The sequence below is a fragment of the Electrophorus electricus genome, chromosome 13, assembly GCF_041902795.1.
Source record: "Electrophorus electricus isolate QZ-2024a chromosome 13, ASM4190279v1, whole genome shotgun sequence".
In the NCBI taxonomy this organism is placed as follows: Eukaryota; Metazoa; Chordata; class Actinopteri; order Gymnotiformes; family Gymnotidae; genus Electrophorus; species Electrophorus electricus.
The window spans coordinates 12460449-12482221 of record NC_137509.1 but is presented as its reverse complement, the minus strand read 5'-3'; the positions used below and the strand labels follow the sequence as shown (position 1 = coordinate 12482221).

Genomic DNA, 21773 nt, shown 5'->3' with positions numbered 1-21773 from the left:
CTCGCTCTCGAGCTCGAGGAGTGGGCTGTCTGCAGACACCCAGCCACCTCTGTTTGGGTGCGGGGCCCCGTCTGCAACGGTAACGGGTTCGTCAGCGTGTGCGAAATGCGCAGAAATGAAAAAGGATAGAACTCTCGAATAACGCACGCAAGCCAAGATGGCCACCAGGCCATTGTACTCTACCTGTATGGCGGTCACCACCGCTGGTTACCCATGTTTCCTGAATGGTTTCTGTCCCACATAAATGATAAATGAATGTATAACGTCAATGCTAACCTCTTTTTTTTGTCGTTATTGAAATGAGCGGATCCATAATCCACTATGTTAATAGCCAAAAATCGTTTCATCTAATTGCCCATTTACTGTTCAGTGCCTTTGCACGAAAAAGACATTGAACACTGAACATCAGCCACCTACTTTCAAACGTTCCTACAGCGAACCCCAACCTGACAATGTGGAAGTATGACGGAGTAGGAGACGTCGTGCGCCTGCATGAAATCATTATTCGAAATACACTTTCTCAGAGAAGACCCCAGCCGCGAGAATCTGGGCGAATGGCGCAAAACTGCCATTGCATTCCCTCTTGTCTCAGCCCGTGTCCACACAGCCAGTTGTTTGTCTGTCTGAAGCAAATTTATTTCAATTAGAAGTTGCCCTGCATCGCTCTTCCTCTAATCGATTGCCACCCTTGGCAACCTGGAGTGTTATATATTGCGAGTTCGCCGTCGTCGTGAAATATTCACTCTGCTTTGCCATGAGAGTCAAGAGCCATGCTGGCACTGTCAATGGTAAATATAGACATGCCAAATAATTAGCAGCCTAATGAGGGTTTAATCGTGTCAAGATGAAAGCCAAGTCCAAGCCTGGTTGTTCGATGGAGCCATCTATAACCTCTTTATCTCCATTAGTTAAGAACTTGCATGCTTCTTTTAATATCTGGGGAGGGCATTGATTTTCGCTCCTCTCTCCTTGGCATTTTGCTCTTCCTTTTGGACACAGATCGAGTGATATTATATGAGGATGTCTCGTGTTTGATATCGACTGGTGTTCCATCAATATTATAAATGCCTCAGCAGCAGTAAAAGTCATTTGTCGTTTATTGGGTTTGCAAAGTAACGTATTTATCAGTCTTCCTCACCAGCGTCAGCCGAGAGCCATTACGTTAGCTCGAGCCACCTATTTACACCTCACTGCAATAGCGAGTTTAGATTAGTGAGACGTGCTTCCATGAGGTGAAACTGACTGTTACCTACATTTAGAGCTGTCATCACTGACACTGTCCCCACGGAAGACTGAGACACTTTATCATATTTGGAGCTTGCATGGGAGGTAATGGAAGCCTGAGGACTTGCTTAGGGAGACCAGATGAGGCTTAAATTAAATCACTTCCTCATTCACTTGTTGTTACTGTTACTTTTTTTTCCTCCTTGACTCAGCTGTTGACGACGTGTTTGCCGCTGACAGAACAGCAGATTTAGGTTAATGGAGATCAACCCTCAGGCCCCAGTGCATGCTGGGGGTTTTCGCTGCTCCACTTGGCTCAGACAGAGACAGTCTAGCGATGAAGCCCTGTCACTGACAAACCGGAAATCACATATGCATTAAAAAAAAAAGAACAGATAAAGTCTCCCGCACGAGACACTATCACAACACCTATTACTCTCTGTGTGCAGCAAAACGCAAAACCGTCTACACGTGACAGTAAATGAATTGCTTTTGCACGTGAATCCCAAGCTATTTGACACATTATTTCTGACACTTATAGCAGCGTCCATCACCGAGGGTGTGTGAAAAGCCTTCTTCATCTCAGGCTGTTTGTGTCTTCGAGTAGTGGTAAGGGCTGTGCCATCCGTGATATCATGTACAGTTCTACCCCCAGATCTCACCTCTGGCTGGGACCTCCACATCGCCCTGGTCCACTTCAACCTGGGAAGTTCGGCCCGGCGCCCTGGTGGATCCAGAGTGGGGCTTTGCTGCCGAAGGGGTCCTCGCCCTTCTCACGCCCGAGGCCATCCGGCGATCGTCTCATTTTTCCAGCGGGGGCAGCAGAGGGATCAAAGCCCTCTGCTTTATCAAAGAGCGGCAATCCGCCCTCACCTCGCGCCGCGCCTCGTCCGTCCCGTGTGAATCCAGGGAAGCCCTGGCCCACGCCAGCCCTGCGCTAGCAAGAGCCAGAGGCAGGCGAGAGAGATAGGTACTGGGGGACCGTAGGAGGGATGGCGCGGTAATAAGCGATGGCACGGCTGTGCCAGGAAATTAGCATTTAATATGGTCTGTGGAGGGTCTGAGCAAAGCAGAAGGCCTCTTATTAAACAGATGAGTCATTTGTTTATTTGCTGTAAGACCCTGCTATGGGAAGACAGGGCACCGTGTCTCTCCACCGTCGCCCCAGGCCGTTCTGCCCTCCCACAGGTCTGTACAGATGCAGATGAGCCCCGTCTTGGAGCATGAGCTTGATAAGCTGTTGCCGAGGCATGTTATCCCCACCACCCCACCACCACCATCCCAGCGACGCCACCTCCCCGCCACCTGCCTCTGGGCCACCCTTAACCCCGTCTCCACCTCCTCCGCGGGCCCCGGCCCCCCGGCACTGCACCTGCCTGCGTCGGCCCCGAGCCACTCAGATTGGCTCTATAAACCACCGCGGCTGTCAGGGGCCACAGCGCCACCTATGGCCTCGTTAGAATTGAGTGATCGGCAGCCGTCTCTGCCAGAACGGAGGGACACCTTTTGTCTGCTGTCTAGTTAGAGGCAGCGGCACAGACGAAGGCTGCTGCCTCAGGGCGACCGGGGTGTGAGTATGCCGCGAGTTTTCTTCCGTCCTCTGTCGCCGGAAAGAGCGCCATGGTGGAACCTGATGGTAATTAAAAGCTTGTCAAACCCGGTAACAGGATACACACTTTGTTTCTCTCTATCTTCCTTTCTCTCTCTCTGTCTCTTTCTCTCTGGCTCACTTACCCAAGCACAGACACACTCACACTCTGGCATGTGCCATAGTGACTTCATGGCATAGGGGATAGCGGTGTAGTGCGCGGCCTGGTACCGTGGATCTGTCCTCCGCAGGTTCACATGTACCGACGTCCCGTGCATTTGTAAATGCCCCCACTCCCCCATCCCAAAGTACCTGATTCCTCTTGATTGGATAAAGCATCTGCAGGCCTGTGCTTTTAAGATATTGAACAAAGTCATCCACAGTGAAGGCAGCCTTAGGGGGAAGCAGCATTGCTATTCCTCACATGTTCCCACTATTGCACCCTGCCAGTGTTATATTGTAAACAAGGATGAATGCGCTTTTAACCTGCAGCAAGCAGGAACCGTATTTTACTGTAAGGCTGCCCAACAGCCTCCCCAAGTCCCCGAGCCCAGCGTCGGAGCGGGGAGTCGTTTCACCAGGAGTTCAGAGGAGATCCGCCAAAGCAGTGTGATTTCTGCAAAAGTGCTTTTATCGAGGGAATGATGGAAGTGGGAGATTAGAGACGCTCTGACTTCCTCGCTTCCCGGCCGCCCGCCCCACCCCGCTGGCCGTCGCAGCGAATAGCGATCCTGGAGTAAATTTATAACTGCCACTTCAGCTGTCAAATGCTATCGGTGAATTCTCACTGGCTGTCACTTTAGGCCGGGCAGACGAGCAGCCTTTCTTACTGGACCTAATTGAAGAGGTACTGAAAAGAGGACTTGTGCTTCCTCATGCTGCATCCTCAAGCTCCCCAGTGCTCACACACAGCCTTCTTTATGCCAAGGCCTTTCAAACACTCTCGTTTGACACTCGGCCCATAATCATTCAGATGGCCTCCCTCCTCTGCTATCTCTCTCCCTGAATAGCGAACAGCCGTAAGTTGCCAGGGTGGGCGCATAAGTTAATAGGCCCGTTGTGAAACCTCAGTATTGTTGCTAGACTGAGGATGTGTGTGGATAGTGTCCACATGTGTGTGTTGGTGATGTGTGGGTGCAGGTGGGTATGGGTCTGTGTGTGTGTGTGTGTGTGTGTGTGTGTGGGCATTTGCATGTTTGTGTGCGCTTACATGCATGGTGCGTGCTTCCCAAAGACACCGCGTGCCACTCCGACAGACCCAAGGCGGAGATGCTTGTCAGCGCTGGCCACTGTTCAGTCCGCCAGTCGACATGACAGCTGTGTTTATAGGAGCAGGGAGCTTTCCAGGAAGCGTCAGGGAGGAGGGGGAGGAGGAGGAGGAGGAGGAGGAGGAGGAGGGGAGGACACTGACAATGACACATCCCCCGAGAACAAGGCCAACGAAAAGGCAACCACACACACGAGCAACCACACACACGGCCTTGACGCGACCACCGATATTAAGCAAGTATGTCACCCTGGCCGTGCAAATGGCCCCGCCTCCTCAGGCCTGCAGGTCTGCCCTGTCCTCACGCTGCCCTCATTTCGCCACACTGCAAAACTTAATGAATGGCCTTAAACATTTTATTGATGAGGAGCTGACATTTAAGATAGAACACCCATCAACGCCTCTGCCAGAAGTCTCTGAAAGTTTAAAGCTCGGTGCCCTTCTAGAGAACCTGGTCCCTCTCTAGCTGTCTTGAGTCTAGGGAAGGCATTTAGAGCTGCTACGGTCGCGAGCGTAGCGGGATCCAATCGGATCTTCCCGTTTCTCTCGTGTTCTCTCGTGTCTGTTCTCCTTTAACTCGCAGTGTTAATTGCCTTGGGCTCAAAACTTGGGGTCTACTCTGGCCAACTTCAAAAACCTTGGCAGGCTGTGTTCCTTAAGCGTTCATAGTCCCCTGCCTGAGAAATGGTCCTCAGTTACATCATGAGCAAAGGCGCACATTTTCAAGGTTCCCCCCACCCCGAAGAGAATGACCAGAGCGGGAGGGAAAGGAGCTCAAGCCCCAACCTTGTAAAACAAATGAGTTGTGTCATCTCTGCTCACAGCTCTTCTCTGTGGGAGCATAAAAAAGAAAGAAATGAGGCAGCGTCGGCGATGAATTGTGACGCGCCTTATTTTCCCAGGGCCTCGTGGCGGGAGTCGATAACGAGGAATGGGCTTGGGATGACCTGCGGTCAGCTGTAATTGACCTGTTTTGCATACGCCGGGCGCTTTTCCCTGTGCGGAGCGGTGCAGCCGATTTGCTCACCCTGTTATTTATTGGCCGGTGGCGTGAGACTAACGTCCGAGTGAAGGATTTCATTTATCGGCGCTTAACCCCCAGCCGCGATGGGATACGTCCCGTGACTGAGCAGGGACGCGGTCGAATGTGCGTCGCGTGCCGCAGGGCGGACGCAGCTACGCGAAGCGGCCACGCGGGTTTCTCTGAAAGGGAACGCTGCTGTCCGAGCACATTTCCTTCTGTTACTTAACACGCGCGTAAGCTCCGGAAGCCCACCGTGATTGGTGCTGGGGTGTGTTTGCGAGAACTGCTCTTCTTTACGTAGCAGGCAGAAGTCCATCCTGAGGCGGTTTCACTTATCTTTCAGATCTAGATTTCCCCACCAACCATAAAGGCTTATCAATAAACTTTTAATTATACTAATTTCACTTAATTGACCTTTATAAACATCCTTCATTTGAATTAGATTTTTTTTTCATGCACAATATTTGGAATATTGACTGACTGCGGTGGTCTACATAGTTAGATTTGAACTGATTTAGAAAGGTTAAAGTGTCAGTTATGTTAACCACTGAAGATTCTTTGACTTTGGTCTCAGTCCTCAAAATGACACATCACCTTTGACCTTTGTGTGTGTGTGTGTGTGTGTGTGTGTGTGTGTGTGTGTGTGTGTTTTCTTTTATATGCTCTGCCTTTTTTTGTTGGTCAGAGAAAGCCAGACCTTGGCCATGTCCCATTTTCCTAATGCTGCACCTTCCCCATTCCTTCCTAGACTTTACTGATATATGACAGCGGGTTTCGCTGGCTCCCTGTGATTCCTGGAAAGCTTTGGATTTGGGGGATTTGGGAAACAATGACGATGACAACAAACCAGGCTTTGGACGGACGCTCAGATGTCTGTGCAAGTCCGAGTAGCTGGATACTGTTAGCCATGACTAGGCAGTCTTCACTATAAGTGATTTGCCAGCCTGAAATTCACATGAATCTTTAAAAATTCTGTTCCCTGTCCTCGGTCTTGGTTAAATAGAAAATAGCTGGAATAGTTTCAAGAAGGGTGGAATAGTTTCAAGAAAGGTGTACCAATCGAGTTTACAGTGCTATTATGACCAAGTATGTACCTACGCCAAGTTGTCAAGAAACATCATGTCAATGTTTTCAGTAAAACACAGCAATTCTATGTATTCTTCAGATGTCTCCTGACTGGGAGAATAGATTAGCCACCCGTAATAACCCGCCAGCCGTATGAGTGTGCGAGTGGGGCTGTTAGCGTGTGCTTGTGGTGCTTGTTGGCTTTTGGGGGTGGGCGTAGACTTTTCCGTATTGCTAGAGTGAACTGTTCATCTCCTGCTCAATGAGAGTATGGCTGTAGGCCTGGGTGGGCAGTAAATGGTCCCTGTATGTGCTGTTTGGAGATCAATCAGAAAGGGTGCGCGCAGGCACCGCGTTGTTGGACTTGGGTAATGGTGTGGGAAAGGGTGCCAGACAACCCCGGCGTAAGCCAGGTTAATATTCGTCTCTCTCTCTCTCTCTCTCCCTCTCTCTCGCTCTCTCTCTTTCCCTTCCTGACTTTCACAGCGGCTGAGCTTGTTTTTCATGAGCGCCGCCATTAAAGCGCTCGTCCAGCACAGGGCTAATTAGCCACGGCGCGTATTAATCATGGCGTTAGCGGCAGTGGGCCGAGGTGAAGCTGTGCGGGTCTCCGACCTGCCCCCCCCCCCCAAACCCACCCCCAACCCTCCCATTTTCCTGCTAGGCTGGCACGTCTGGCGGCCCCGTGTTCGCCACGTGATGAGCATTAACCTCCGCCCAGCCAGGTCGTTTGTCTTCACTGGCTGCTGCTGCGTCGCCCAGCGTCCGTGCCATGCTGGCTCTCTGAAGACATGCTAATCGCCACTAGCAACTACAGGGATCAGGACAAAAAGGACAAACATAATGAGAAGAAGTCCAAACTTAGAGCTGTTGCGACGTGGAAGTCAGGCATAATGGGCCAAGCTGTGAATCGCAGATGTTTAATAAACTGGATCAGCTCGACTCCATTCCTCCCCACTGAATAGAACAGAAACAGAATAAATATTTTAGTGACATTCTTAAACTTGCTCAACAATAATGTAACACTGATAGTAAGACTGCTCTTTCACGAGGCCGGCAATCTAATTTTGAGGTTGCCTCGAATTCCGGGTAGCAGCCATAATGCCTAGAGAGTGCCTACATCTACAGTCATTCAACGAACTCTCAATGATCCCAATAGGGAAAGAGATTACTTTAAATGAGACCGTAGAACACTAGGACCACTCATTTTGGGCTGGATTTATTTACCTGCAATTACACGAAATGCGTTATTTACGCTGAAAACTTGATGATCCTACACGAACACAAATCTTATGAAGAGGCATTGGACAAGATAGGATTAATATCATGGTGCTAATTTCATTTTAGGAGACTGTCAAAATGGACATTTCAGCAATAGTTTAATAAAGGCAACTGGGAACACAGTAATTTCAAATTGGGCAGAATATTAACAAGCATTACATACCCACAAGTGGGGCTTGCGTGACCTTCCTGCACTAAATCACAATTTTCTGTCCAGAACTACAACATTTCCATTTCCAAGGCAGAGCAAAATGGCTACCGTCTCCTCTCCCCAAACGATGTCCCTACCTGAACTTTGACAAGCCATTAAAAGTAAGCTGCTGTTTCCAGTTCTGTCAGTGCATATCAAATCTCTCATTTTTCCCCATCTGCGCACCCCAACAGTTCCGCACTCGATCGATGCACAACCGTCCTTAACATTTTGATTTCATTACCGCCATGACTGAATATTCATACCGTTTTATCACGCACACCTGGAATGGAGTGCCTCGCTGCATTATTCATGAGCAGGAAGCAATGGGGCGTGGTCTCCATGTTTAGAGCGTAATGGTGGGAGTTGTGACTTTGCTAGACTTCATGATGACATTAATCATGCGCATGGAGGCACCATTTTACAGTTTTTATCTACGCCCTCATGGCCTGGCCACGGTACCCACCCCCACCCCTCGCGACCTGGTGGATCTCCTCATCTAATTACTCCCTCCTTCTCCCTCTCTTGCTTTCATTTTCTCTCTTTTGTTCCCTCTGTCTCTCTCAGTCAATGGCGAATTTACTAATGGGAAAAGTGAGGCTCTCTGCTCTCTTCTGTGGTCTGGAGTTGATATTTGCACAGGCTTGTGCAAACAATCCCATGCAAAGTGATAGTCATGTAGCGAAATACCAGCCACGCTGCAGTTTCCTGACAGAAGCTATTCTCTCGTGCTTTGCTGCGGACAGATGCACAGTGGAGAGCAGGAAATGGTGGCACTGTATGTCACTTTTTTCACCATGCAAGCCTTGGCGGTACGCAGGTGGAACGAAGCAATTGCACTATCGATATTTGGTAAAACTTTCAAAAGGACAGTCAACCTTAGCCTCCATGACCGAAACTTTCTCCCAGTCAAACCCTAGTCACTGCAACACCGCCGCGAAGTTACATTAGACCAATTGGACTGCCATCCATCACTTTGCGCGAGGACCATAATTGAGTGTGGTCCGCATTGGTCGCAAGAAACCGCAGCCGTGACCCTTTGGCCCTCTTCTGCCTGTAGCCCACACATTAGCCTGCAAATCCAGATCCATTAATCCGGCAGGATTTCCAGAACCTTATCCCGAACATTCTAAGTGTAGGTCACATTTTGCAATCTCGCTGGCCTCTGTGCTGTCTGGGCTGATACATCAACAGTTCTGCTCTCCCTCACTGTGCTGTAGCCTTATGACATGACGAAAGAGAGGAAGGACCACCAGGATCCTGCATTTACATATAAATTTACTATTATCCATGTTTATTCTGTTCCATGTTTATGCCGTGGCACCGGGGCCGACAGGACCCTCCGTGCTTAGGAAACCTTTTGCGTCGGCTTTGGCGATTTTGAGCGCTGCGCCGCGTTCGTGCCCACCCTGGCGGCCCACAGCTGAACGAGGAGCTCCTCGCTGTTCCCGCCGTGCGCCCAGGCTAATTCCTTGCCTCCCCCTTTTCCATATCTTTCCGAGCGTCATCCCCCAGTCCCTGCTCAGGCTTGTGTCTGCCGTAGCGACTAGCTTCGACTCTCCGCAGCCAGTAGCAAGTTCTGCTGCTCGTCGGTCTAATAAAGGTCGGCGATGTCACGGTAAGTGGCACGCGGCCGTGCGTACTCATCTGCTGCAGCTTTTGGGCCAAACGTAAGTTGAAGAGTGGCTCTTCTGAGGCAGCCCGCTGAAGTTTGGAGATCTTAGCTTGGCGGCGTCATTTCAGAGTAAAGGGGCAGCGTGGGGCAAAAGTGAATATCGATCGCATTTCATGATTCTGTATAGTCAGAAAAACATTGTGTGTGTGTGTGTGTGTGTGTGTGTGTGCATGTGTGTGAGCGCTGCTCCAACGATATCAGAGTACAGGCTGTTCTTGCCTTCAAGATCTTTCATCATGCAGTCGAACATCCAAGACAAATGGATCAATATATCAATGAGGAAAAACAAACAAACAAATAACCGTCGTTGAACCCCCCCGCAAACAGCATGAAGCGAGCCATCACTGGCAAAATGGATTGGAACAAGCTGAGACTAAGAACAGGACAGCCCCTCACTAAACACAATTCACCCTCCTTGCCAGGGGACTTCTCCTGGCCTCTAAATGATTGGTTCATTCAAATAAACAGATTGAATGTATCATGCATCCTTGGCGCAGATTGAAATAAATCTTTCAAATCTGATTTTTTTTTCTTTTTCCTTTTTTTGTTTCCAGAAGTAATTTCTTAGCTGGCCTCTCCGCCAGAGACGATCTGCCTCTCATAAATTCTCCTTGGAGAGTGAATAAATCTCCCTCACTGATAACGTCAGGAGAGAGAAGAAGTGAGAGCGCCCATGTGATCTGTTTGCATTTATCTGGGTTTTGGTGTGGCGTGCATGCACGCGTGCTCGTAAATCTTTAGGCAAAACACTTGTGTGTGTACCTGCATTTATGGAGTCTGTGTGCCAGCATTGTATGCCACAGCCATAAATATACAATATATGTTGGCTTTTGAAGTGAAACATGTCTTGCTGCATAATTTCATAGATATTTTAATGTGTTATGTAAAAATAATGCAGACCGATATGTTGATAGGGCGCGTGCGGTGATGTATACCTGGGAATATTTATGTATGTGCATGCATGCGTGTGTGTGTGTGTGTGTGTGTGTGTGTGTGTGTGTGTGTGTGTGTGTGGGCTGAAAAAAGGCCAGTCTCTGTTGCTCTCCCACATGCTGTCTCTATCTATTGAACACTGTGGTGAAGCGGCAAGCTCTTGGGCGCGACTGTAATTGCACTCAGCAGTGAGCATGACAGCATGCTCATTCCACACAATCCCAGGCAACCCTATGAGCCCCGCCCCTGCCCTGCCCCTGCCGACGCTGACTCCGCCCCTCCGCCCCAGCTTTCCACACCGGACCACGTCTGATGTCCCAACTGCCCATCGGAGTGTTAAAAAAAAAAAGAAAAAACCCAAAGAAAAAAAAGTCATCACCCTGAAAAAGTGTTTTACAATACTTCTCCTTTTAGTAATCTTAGAATACCAATAGGCACATTTTTAAAAAAAGCTCTGTGTACGGCAATATGTGTACGTCCATGCACGGACACACAGTAATGTGCTAGAGTGCAAAAGGTGATTCTCTCTTTTATCACACACTCATACCTCGCCTCCCTCTCTCCATTCCTACTGATTACTGACTCGTCTGCAGTTTAATAATCTTCAGGAACACGTGCCTAATGAATGGAGTCACTCCACCTAATTGCTTGGCACATTTCAAGACAGGCATGCGAGTGTGTCTCCCTCCGCGAGCGCCTGCGTTAGAGAGAAAGAAATCAGAATCGGGGATCCTTTACAGGCTTGGCAAATTTTAAAGAGGTCATTAGGGACACTTACGGTGGCCAGGTTTTGTTTTAGCAGGTCGGGAGAAATGGCTGAGTTGAGGAGCCAGGACCACAAGCCCAAGTGATCTGAGACAGTAGAATGATGAGGAAATGAGAGGTAGGGTGAGTTTCCCACATCGAGCAGCCTTTCAACGCAATGGGCGGAGCCCATGCAGCAAAGGAGGAGGCTTATGAACAAATGGGTGGAGCCTACATGCCAATGGGCAGGGCCTAAAGACCAATGGGTGGGGCCTAGGAAACATTGGGGCTTATTAGTTCTTCATCCTCTTTCTCTGCCTAAGAAGTGTTAGAGATTGAAACATTTTCTGCTTTCTAAATGATGAAGTAGAGGTTAACATGGTTTCAAAAAACCTGAATAAGTAGACGAAAAACCTCATGCTCGTGATCCTGGGATTAAAAAAGCATCCAGTGTCTGGCCCTGTTGGATTTTTCCAGCATTTGTGGTTTACCAGAGTAAAGGAAGGGCAGGACAAAGCTGCATGTCTTTAATCACCACAGCCCTGACACATTAATGCTCTGTGGTCCCATCATAACAGGTGGGCTTCTTGTCCTTCCTTTTACTAATGCGGTGAGGTGGACCTAAACGGACCCCATCAACGGCAACTTATTTCCACATCAGGAAGAAAGCTCTGTCAATGGTGAAATTTATGAAGAGCTTCAAGTCACTTCCTCTCATGAACTGTAGCAGCAAATTGACCAAAAAGGCGAAATTTGCTTTTAAGTGTACTGCGGTGTGATAATTTACTGTGGACCTTGATTCCACACACACACACACACACACACACACACTGCAGAATGTCCCATTTCAATAAGGTAATTAAGTCATCAGAGTTAACTATCAGCATCAAGCGAAGTATTGGGTTTGTGTCAGTGTGGAAAGTGCAGCCCCCTACTGCCACTTCACTCGCAGCTCCGCTCCCACCTACGGTGTTCCACACCTCAACCACAGGGTAGACGCTCCACTGGCCAGGAGTTATGCAAAGATGATGTAATCACTACCAGATGAGCTCTCGCAGGGGTTCACTGGTGTGCGTGCGTGCGCATGCATGCCCGTGCGCGTGTGTGTGTGTGTGTGTGTGTGTGTGTGTGTGTGTGTGTGTGTGTGTGTTGTGAATACCTCAAGGCTCCAAGAGAGGCTTTTACACTGAGTGACCAGATGTCAGCTAAGTCTTCAAACGCAGCAGGTGTGTGCAGGTGAGGCGGACATTTGTCACGCATGCAGTGCCAGGCAGTGACATGGATGCCAGCTAATATGCCTCCAGTGTCTTTGATTCAGACCCGCATAAACATTTCATTCAGCTCATTAGGACTTTTAGTTTGGTGGAATGTTTGAATGTAAAAAAGAAGCTGTTTATATTTTTGCGGTATTCTTAAGCTTTCGCCTAGAAATCATAGAAATATAGACCATGCTATGAGCTATTGCACTGGGAAACAAAATTAGAATTGTCACTTCCCAAACTAAAATAGGTGGACCTTATAATACTTTTTACATTGACTTCAAGTCTGTTTTAAAATCACATATGGTTTTTAAGTGATCAAATGAAATTGTACAATAAATTGTACATTAACATATTCATAAGTAAGGCTGCCGTTACACTTAAGTACAGACTTAATTATAAATTGTACAATGGTATTTTGCCTGTATTTCACTTCATGAACATCCCTCTTCAGTGTCCAGCAAAAAAACCTATGGGTGATAGAATAATTCTGGAAGCATACTGGGATTTAGCATTCAAAAAAATAAACCATAAACAGATACCACTGTTATTTCACCTTTAACCCATTTATATATGCCCAGGGACCTTGATTAAGTGCAAATACGTGTAAGTTTGAAGAAAATAAAACCCCAAAATGATATGATGCCTTCAGAAAACCATGCCTTCACCTTTATCTGATCGTGTTTTCATTCAGCAATCAACGCAACATTGAGACTGGGAGCTGATTTAACTTTAAGAATGAAGGTCATTTTTGCTCTGCTCATAACTGGGTTAAGGACTTCTCCCGGCTTCCCTTTATGTCTGCATTGTAACATTTTAAATGCATGCTATTAACCATCGCGCAGTACATCGATTTAATGGCTGACTGATCTGCATAACGTAACTTGAAAGTTGTCTGGAAGAGGGAAACACAAATGGCGTGTTGTTATTTTGCAGTTATTTTGTGCGCATGTGTTTGCGTGTCCCCAAAAGGACTAATCCTCACAAATGAAGGTCATTAACGACATTAACGGAGTTGCATCGGAGACTTAGCTGGTGCAGAAAACTGTGTGATATTACTAATTAAACTCAATGATGCGACAGAAGCCTCTCCGCGCTGTAAATACAATCCCCCCAGCCTCCCTCGCAGGGTGAATGCCATCGGTTCTACTAGCCCCCGATCTGCGGCACCAGCACGGTTATGGGGAGACACTTTCATTGGTGTCAGGGGCCACATACAGGAGGGGAAAAGGAACAACCACTCAAACACATAAAAATAAGATCTCGTTGGCACAGTTGTTACCGTAATTCAGTTTCCCTACCGGCTCGGCTTTGGAGGATCGAAGCCCCCACGTTGTTTCTGATGCCGCACGGGGTGAGGGGATGTTTCCGACGCATCGGTGACCCACCGGTACAAGGGTGAAGGAAAAGGAAGGAGAAAAAAACTGCTGTCAATATCAATTACCAAATGACTGTTGATCAATCGCTGCAGTGCCATAATGATTTGTTGTCATATATTTCAGGAATGAGCAATGGCGTCACCCCCCCCCACCCCCCCCCGCACATGGCGTCGTCCGTGAACGTAAGACACGAAAAGAAATGCAGGCGTTTGAACAAACCCCAGAATCTCCTTGAGATATTGCCCTGCTTCCTTCCTTTTATTTATTCCCAGAGAGGAGCTCGTTAAGGGGTAGAGGCGATTTTTAACAAGTACTGAGGGTAATTGTGTTCCCTTCCCTGTGTAATTCTCCACTGACGGGCCCTGGTAACACAGCCGGCTGTCACAAAAAGCCCCGTCTGACACAGTGACGCTCGCCATTACCCTGAATACGACGCACGTCACGGTGTGTTTTTAGCCACCAGTGCGGCAGGAGGAAGAGGGATGCGTTTCTCTTTGTGCCACTTCTTAATGAAGCGTTTCGCCTGTGCCTAATGGAAACAAGTGTCAAGCAGGAAGGGGTATTTAAAGCGGGCACTCAACAAGACAGCCCAAACGAGAGCCCGCCAGAGCCTCCTGCAGGAAGGAGCAGCCGGCTGCTTTCGCAAAGAGGCTTCCGCTGGCACGGAAGAACGTTATTACCTGCTCCACTTGGGCTCAGAGTCAGATGTTTAGGGGAAGTTACCTGTGTTGTCTTTTCTTTTTCGAAAGACTACATGCAAGCATGATAAGGACACCTGGCGTGTTAGCCATATGAGGCGGAGCTATATAGCCTAGCCGTACAGTGAACCGCAGTGCTGTCTGACATATTGCAGGTTAATGGCTTGTAATGAATGTAATGAAATGGCATATTATTGCAATTTTGTTTTGGTTCTGTTTGTTATTTTTCTTGCACGCGCACAGGCCTTTGGTAGCGTGGCAGTCAGACTCACGGATATAGGAAGCAGGGCCTCAAATCCTCTTTGAGGGGCTAAGCAGATCCAGTTTTGATGGATGGTTACCACTGAAGGGGGTGCGATGTTGCACACGAGCTACAGGTTTGCTGAAGCGTGGTGTCAAGCAAGATTGTGGTGATGGACCAGTCACAGAGATGCCTCTTTGCGAAGAAGCCAGTGAAGAGTTGTGATAAGGTAGTGTCAGACTGCCAGGACCCGCTCCAATCTTCTTGGAAAGGGGACAGACGAGTTATTGCCCATCAAAAAAAGAAACGTTCAATTTTTTTCCCTTTTTTGCTCCCCCCCCCCCAGATGCTGAATTGGAGAAAAGGGAAAAATGACTCAACAAACCTCCCATCTGATGTGGCTTTCCTTCAGCCATAGTCGAGCTTTCATCCTCGACGGGTGTCGGCGGGATATCCGAGACGTGCTTTCTTACATACATTTCCTCCTCTAAACACGGCCCCTAGTCTGACTCTCCGAGGTTGGCCCTGGGTCCTGTCTAAATCCAGTAGCTGTCGTGTTAGGAAAGACACACAGACGTTTGGCAGTGCCATCTAAAAGGCTGACGCAGTTGCTCACTTCTGATTGCGTCGAGATCTAGAAAATTCCTTCTGAAAAGCAGTCATCACTATTCAAGTCATGCACCTCTACTCAAAATGAGGAAATATCACAAAATGTCCTTTGACTTTTCATTAAAATCAGCCACCTACAAGCTTAACAGAGTCTCTGTTCAGTGATGGCTATGATCATTGTACAGTGCACGTATAGAGCAGATTTTCTGTGACTATTGCGAAGAAGATGAAGGAAATCAACTGATTATACACGGCGACTTTGTGTCTGCAGCTTGTAGGCCTTCTGTGCTACCCTCCCAAATCGCCCAAAATTGCCTTAGCATCTCCACTCCTTTCTGCTCTCCGAATGCTAATGATAGCCAATGCTAATTAGAGCTATTTTTTCATGTTGCTTTTTCTGCCCTGTTTTATATAGGGCTGTCCCCTGCAATTGACCTAATCCTCCCTGTCTCTCCTTCCCTTCAGCTGCTTCATCAGCTCCGCCTCCTCTCCCGCCTACCCCTCCCACTTTTCCTCTCCTCCTCCACGGCGAGCGTCAGGTTTGACGTGCCCGCCGGGGGGTGGGGGGTGGGGGGTGGTGGTTTGCTTGGCGCCAGGGCAGGTTGGCCTGCTCTCATCAGCCGAGCAGTTCTCTCCACGCCGCGGCCTGGGAGCAGACTCTTGTCAGGGTTCTAGCCTTCCCATGGTCCTAGGTGGGGAGGGGTTTGGTTTCCTAGCAGTCTCTCCTCGCGCGGGGAAGGGGGGGGTTCTTCTGTCGTGCCGCACTCTGGGAGGCCATTTTGTTCTCCCCCTCAAGCCCTGCTGGCTGGTGTGGGACTTCTGAACAAACTGACAGTCGGTTCGCCGTGAGGAGCAGACCAGAAATGAGTTTGACCCAAGCTGTCACCGCGGCCAGTTCAGCGGCTATTAGCAAAAGCTGCGGGTTACCTCTCCGCGTTCCTTTCCTTCCATTTCTCAGCACGTTCAGCACCGGATCACTGACGTAATCTGTCGTCATGCAGGACGCCTCTCCTGACCGGCCGAAAACCAGCAGGCCCTCAGCTGTCATTACGAGGCGAAGAGTATTTGAGTTTGCTGAAGCTCGGTGCACGCGAGCAAGTCTGGCAATTGTGCGCGGCTGGGCCCGCGTGTTTCCGCGTGTCCCTGCGACAGGTTGAGGTTAATATGTTGACTGTGAACCATCTTAAGCAATGGAGTGTGAACTGGGAGGTGGGGTTTCCACAAACAACCCCCTCTCCACACCAGTTCCCCACTCACAGTAAGGACCATACAGGAATAACGATATCAAAGCCCAACCCCGGGGCGTGGGCCGATGATGTGCTGGGCCAGCGTTCCAGTGAACCTTCCTCCTTCCTGCACCACCAGGGATCGGCAACCTGGTATAGGAATTGCCACAGTGCAAGTTACAGTGATTTGGACAGTCCTTTCACAATACGAATATCTCTAGCAAAATATCAAATATGGGTTGCTAGCTTTAATTGCGCTCATCTTGTATTCAGGTTAACAACTTGACAATAATTCAAAAGTGTGGATTCTGAAAATGTTGCATGTGAATTTAAGACAAAATGCCAGCAGGTACAGTGGAATCCTGTAAAATATGAGATGAAGGGACGTCATGAATACATAATTTCTGCGTGAATTATTAGATGCACTGCCGATTTTAACAGATTGTCCATGTATGGCCGGCGGTTATTGCCACCATGCTTATGATTATTTGGGATGTATTTGCACAAGTGCAGTACTAGCTACATGGTGTGGCTCCAGACCTTTCACCACACACACACAAACACACACAAACACACATTTGTTTCCTCACTTTCACTGAAACTCACACAACCAGCTCCTTTTGAACTCCAAACAACTGGCCTGGCGCAGGGCGTGTGAGAAGGGTAGGCGGCCGTGGCCAGGCTCTCCCTGGAAAGAGCACGGCCCGAGAAAAAAGGCGCTGCGCCGGGCACGCAGCGGAGGGGCTCCGGTTATCGGTGGCGGCAGGCCTGGCGTGGGGCCACCCCGGGCCTGGCATGGGGCCGCAGGCGAGGGGCCCCTCTCTCCGTCCATCCCTGGCTTAATGGATGTAAATGAAGAGGGCATGGTAGGCGCTGGGTGCCCACGCGCGCTGCCAGGCTGCGGGGCTCAGGCAGAGCCGGCTGGCACGCGGCCGGTGGAGGGACGGCTGTAGGCACTGGGGATCAGACGAGGCTCACGGTTGCAGCTCACTGACAGAGAAGGAGACGGCTTTGTAGTGTGGCCAGGTAGCGCGGAGGGATGGAAGATGCTGAACAAACACACACACATGCGCACCCATTTTGCTTATATCTTGAAATGATTATAAAGTAACGTGCCTAAATAAATATAAAGCAGGCTATTCAAATCTTTAGTTCAAAAGTGTATTTTTAAACATTTGCCTTTTTGAAATGTTTTTAAAAGGGCATAACCCATTTGTGTTGCACAGTTAAACAAACAGTGCTTGATTCTCTACATGAATCCAACATACGCACGCACAACACAACCACCGCGTTACCCAGCATAGTTGCACTGACTTTGGCATTATTCTTTAAAAGACAATAAAATCTCAGTGTGGGTTGTCCATGAGTAGAAATTCACTTGCAGCACGCAAAGTCGTGTGAACAATAAGCAATGACCATCGAAACAGGACCACATGTGGTCACCCATCATCCTATCCATTTCCACCTGGCCAAATTTTTAAATGACTTTCAAATGCATTTCTAAACAGATAAAGCAGATAGACCGAGAACGACGGCTAACAACCACTGTCATTCGGTTTTAGTTTCAAGAAATACTTTACTGCAGAGAAAGGCCTGGTCCCAACAGTATGCTTCACTACCTTGTTATTATAGCAACACAGCAGTTCACCCTGAAAAGACATTCCCACCACCAACAACACACGCACACTCTCTCTCTCTCTCTCTCTCTCTCTCTCTCTCTCTCACTCTCACTCTCTCTCTCACACTCTCACTCTCTCTCTCTCACTCTCTCTCTCTCTCTCACTCTCACTCTCACTCTCTCTCTCTCTCACTCTCTCTCTCTCTCTCTCTCTCTCCTTCCCCAAGTGCTAGCCTTTTTTCCTGTCATGACGTAAACAGTTGTTCCCAGGGACTCTGCAGTTTGTTCCTTTCCATCTGCTTCTGTCGTCTCTCCCCCCGGCCTGGCGGGTGGGACATTTCAGTGTCTCACGAGTTCCCCTTGGCGGCGCGGGGCTTCACAGCCGCTCGTTTGAGCCGACGGCAGTCCGAAATTATGCTGTCTGCAAAGCCAAGTGACGAGCGGTCAGCGCGGAGGTGCGTGGCCTGGCCTCGTAGATCGAGCAGCTGGTAGCACCTCACCGAGAGGCACAGGGATCTGACCAGAGAACACCCCCCCCACCCGACACCAGACAGGGGTTCAGCTTCTTTCTAGTAGCGCGATGCAGCACCGTGCAGCCGGGCAGGCAGTTGTGCACCGTACAGCTGTGCAAGTTTGACAAATACGCATGACTGCATTTTTAAGCTGTTTTATGCTTTGTTTGTCTGGGTGTATGTGATTTCTTTTCTAGGTGCAGTGTGCTTGACTGAGAACAAATGCCAGGAAAAATCATGTGTGAATTATATGTGAATCATATGTGAATTCTGTGAAATGAATTTGTTTATTTTGTTTTTATATATATATATATATATATATATATATATATATATATATATATATTTCAAGTGAAATGGTATTAAATAACACAGCTGAGCAGACGTCCTATCCCTATAATAACCTTGCTTTTAATATGGTTGGAATTCTAGCATCTGTTAGCTAGACAGCTGTTCTTATGAGAATCAAAATTTCTTGTCTCATGCTTTTAAACCTCCTCATTCAGCATGGCTGTGGAATTCGCATCGCATCACGACCCGCGGAACGGCGCCCGGAGCCGATCGGCTGGGCAGCTGATTGGCTGGGTAGCGTCAAGGTTAAAGATCAGACAGGATCTTCCTCGTCCCATTGTGCAGAGAGCGAGATAATTGATACGCCAAGCATGACACCTGGATTTAATTGACTGTACATCAGCCTGCATCGATGCAGAGAGAGCTACGGCCCGGTCACAGCTCCGTGCCTGTTCTCCGTCTTGCCTGTGGCTCCAGGCCTGGGGTGATTCATAATGCGTCTCTGCCACACCGTTTCACTGGAGTGTGTTGTGAACCTTGGGCTGCGGTGGGGAGGGGGTGGGGTGAGTGTGGGGGGCGGGGGGTATGCTAGGGGTGGGGCTCGGGGCCTCTCTTGCCTGTCAGTTCTATTTTAATCAGAAGTCTTTAACTGCTTTGGCGTATTGGAGGTTTGAGTGTTTGACTAGTTTTATCGACTGGGCTGTACATCAAATATTTACACCATGAGTTACTTTAATGGCATAATGCATGTCGGTACAGAGAGGTAGCTTGAGTATCTGAGTTGTCTGTGTGTGTGGTGGGGTGGGGGGGGGGTATGTGAGAGAGAGTGAGAAACAGAGCAAGAGAAAGTGAGAGAGAAAGCCAGGAGAAACAATGGTGAGATTTATACTGGCGTGAAAACGCGAATGCTCCTGATTCACCTCATACATAATGGGCTCTAAAACCGCGGCTGTGCCAGGGTGTTAAAGCCACCTAATGCTGCGTTTTACTAATTTCGAAGCGTGCATGTGCATTTATTGCCATTCGTTAATTTGGCGGACAGAAATAAACGTGCCTGCAACATGGTGGACGGAAAACCCGCCAGCATGACGGTAGTTTTGAATTCTGGCTGAAAACCACCCTCATTCCACCATTTCTCTGATCTCCTCTCAGTGTAAAGGCAAGTGCAACACAGTATTTTCCTTCAGGGAGGCACACGTGTCTAACTTCTCACAATGGGATTTAAGCACAAACATCACGTAACTAAAATATATCTAACGATGACTAGCTAGATCCCCCTGATTGGCGAAGGCTCCGTGTCTGCGTTTGGGTCATGTTCCCGGTGTAGCCATTGGCAGCAGTAGTGGTGGGCCTGGCCTTGGGAGCAGCTCCCAACGCCCCTGCTGACCTCTACACTGATGGCCTGTTGTTCTGAACACCCGTCAAGCCATGGAGCCTAGAACGAGCAGGCTACAGCACACACATGCATGCACAACCGACACCCTCACGCGCACACACACACACACACACACACACACACACACACACACACACACACACACACACATGCACAAATACAGGTATATGTGCGAACAAACACTCACACATACACCCATCCTCCCAGACATGGCCCTACACTTTCCACATCATCTTAAATCACCCACCCATACACTTGTCACTCCGCTCCTTTAAAAAGAGCGTGTGTGTAGCACAGCGCCATGGCAACACTCCATGTGACATGCCGGCGCCCCAGAGCCGTGACCCTGGGCCGCATGCGATGCATGCTTGTGCGTCGCAGGCCAGCAGCTGTATTCCAGGCAGAGGTGTGTCCTCCTCTTCCAGTCGGCATGCTAAACCCCCCCCCCCCCCAGAACGGCGACGCCACGTGGGTCCGGCGATGCCAGCAGGCAGCATGCCCCTACCCAGCAGAGCAGCAAGGACACGGGACTCTGCTTTTCCACCCCATCACATGCCGAGTTAATGTTTTAACACTTCTGAGTAGAGAGCGTTTGAGAGGTTAGCCCTCCCCGTCTCAGGTATAAGACACTAAGAACACGGCCCCGGCACTTGGCCAGCCATGGGGATATGCTGCTAAATATTTCATTCCACTGTAGACAGAACTGAAAACAGGTGACAATAAAGACTGGAGTTTTTATAGACTACTGAGCTTGAGAAGCTTGATGAGAGAAGCCTTGTCGGTGGAATGTGTGCGAGCGTGCGTGTGTTCTGGAATGGGGCACTGTCCCTGCCCACGGCACTTTGCTTTGAGCACCCAGCACACTCAGATTGGGTTTCAGTCTCATGATCGCCAGGTTGCTGTGATCCTTTAACCAGCGCCAGCACAGCCTGCCCCCACCCCCACCTGCTCACTCTTGTGCCCTCGGGACTGTATCGCTTTCTGGGGCGCGGAGGGCACGGCCGCCCTTCCAGCTTTCCAGGCTTTCCGATGAGGCTCCGCTGCTAGATGAGACCATGAATGGGCTGGAAAAAGCGCGGCCCTGGTCACTCGAGCACACAGGCCTCGTGGCGGCAGAGCGAGTGACAAGGCAGGGGCAGGAAGGGTGACAAGGCAGAGAGAGTGACGTGGGCAGAGAGAGTGACACGGCGGGGCAGAGAGAGTGACACGGCAGGGCAGAGAGAGTGACACGGGCAGAGAGAGTGACACGGCGGGGCAGAGAGAGTGACGGCAGGGCAGAGAGAGTGACACAGCGGGGCAGAGAGTGACACGGGCAGAGAGGGTGACACGATCAGAGAGAGTGACACGGGAAGAGAGAGTGACACGGGCAGAGAGAGTGACACGGCGGGGCAGAGAGAGTGACACGGGCAGAGAGAGACATGGAAACAGAGAGATGGAAGCACTGGGAGGCGAGAATGCACCAGGACACACTTGAAAAAATTCTATTTTGTCATGACATCTGCTTGAAAAATGCAAACACCCACAACTCTTAAAACAGTAATACATGATATATA

At 49.2% G+C, this 21773-nt stretch overlaps 1 long non-coding RNA gene across 1 annotated transcript in view; it reads right to left on the bottom strand.

The window, feature by feature from the left end:
• Positions 1-21773, bottom strand: part of LOC145643497 (uncharacterized) — a 34815-nt gene that overhangs the window by 1273 nt on the left and 11769 nt on the right. The window contains exon 2 of the long non-coding RNA XR_014115940.1: positions 13552-13589. This is a non-coding gene — a long non-coding RNA (uncharacterized LOC145643497). The remainder of the gene's footprint in view (positions 1-13551; positions 13590-21773) is intronic.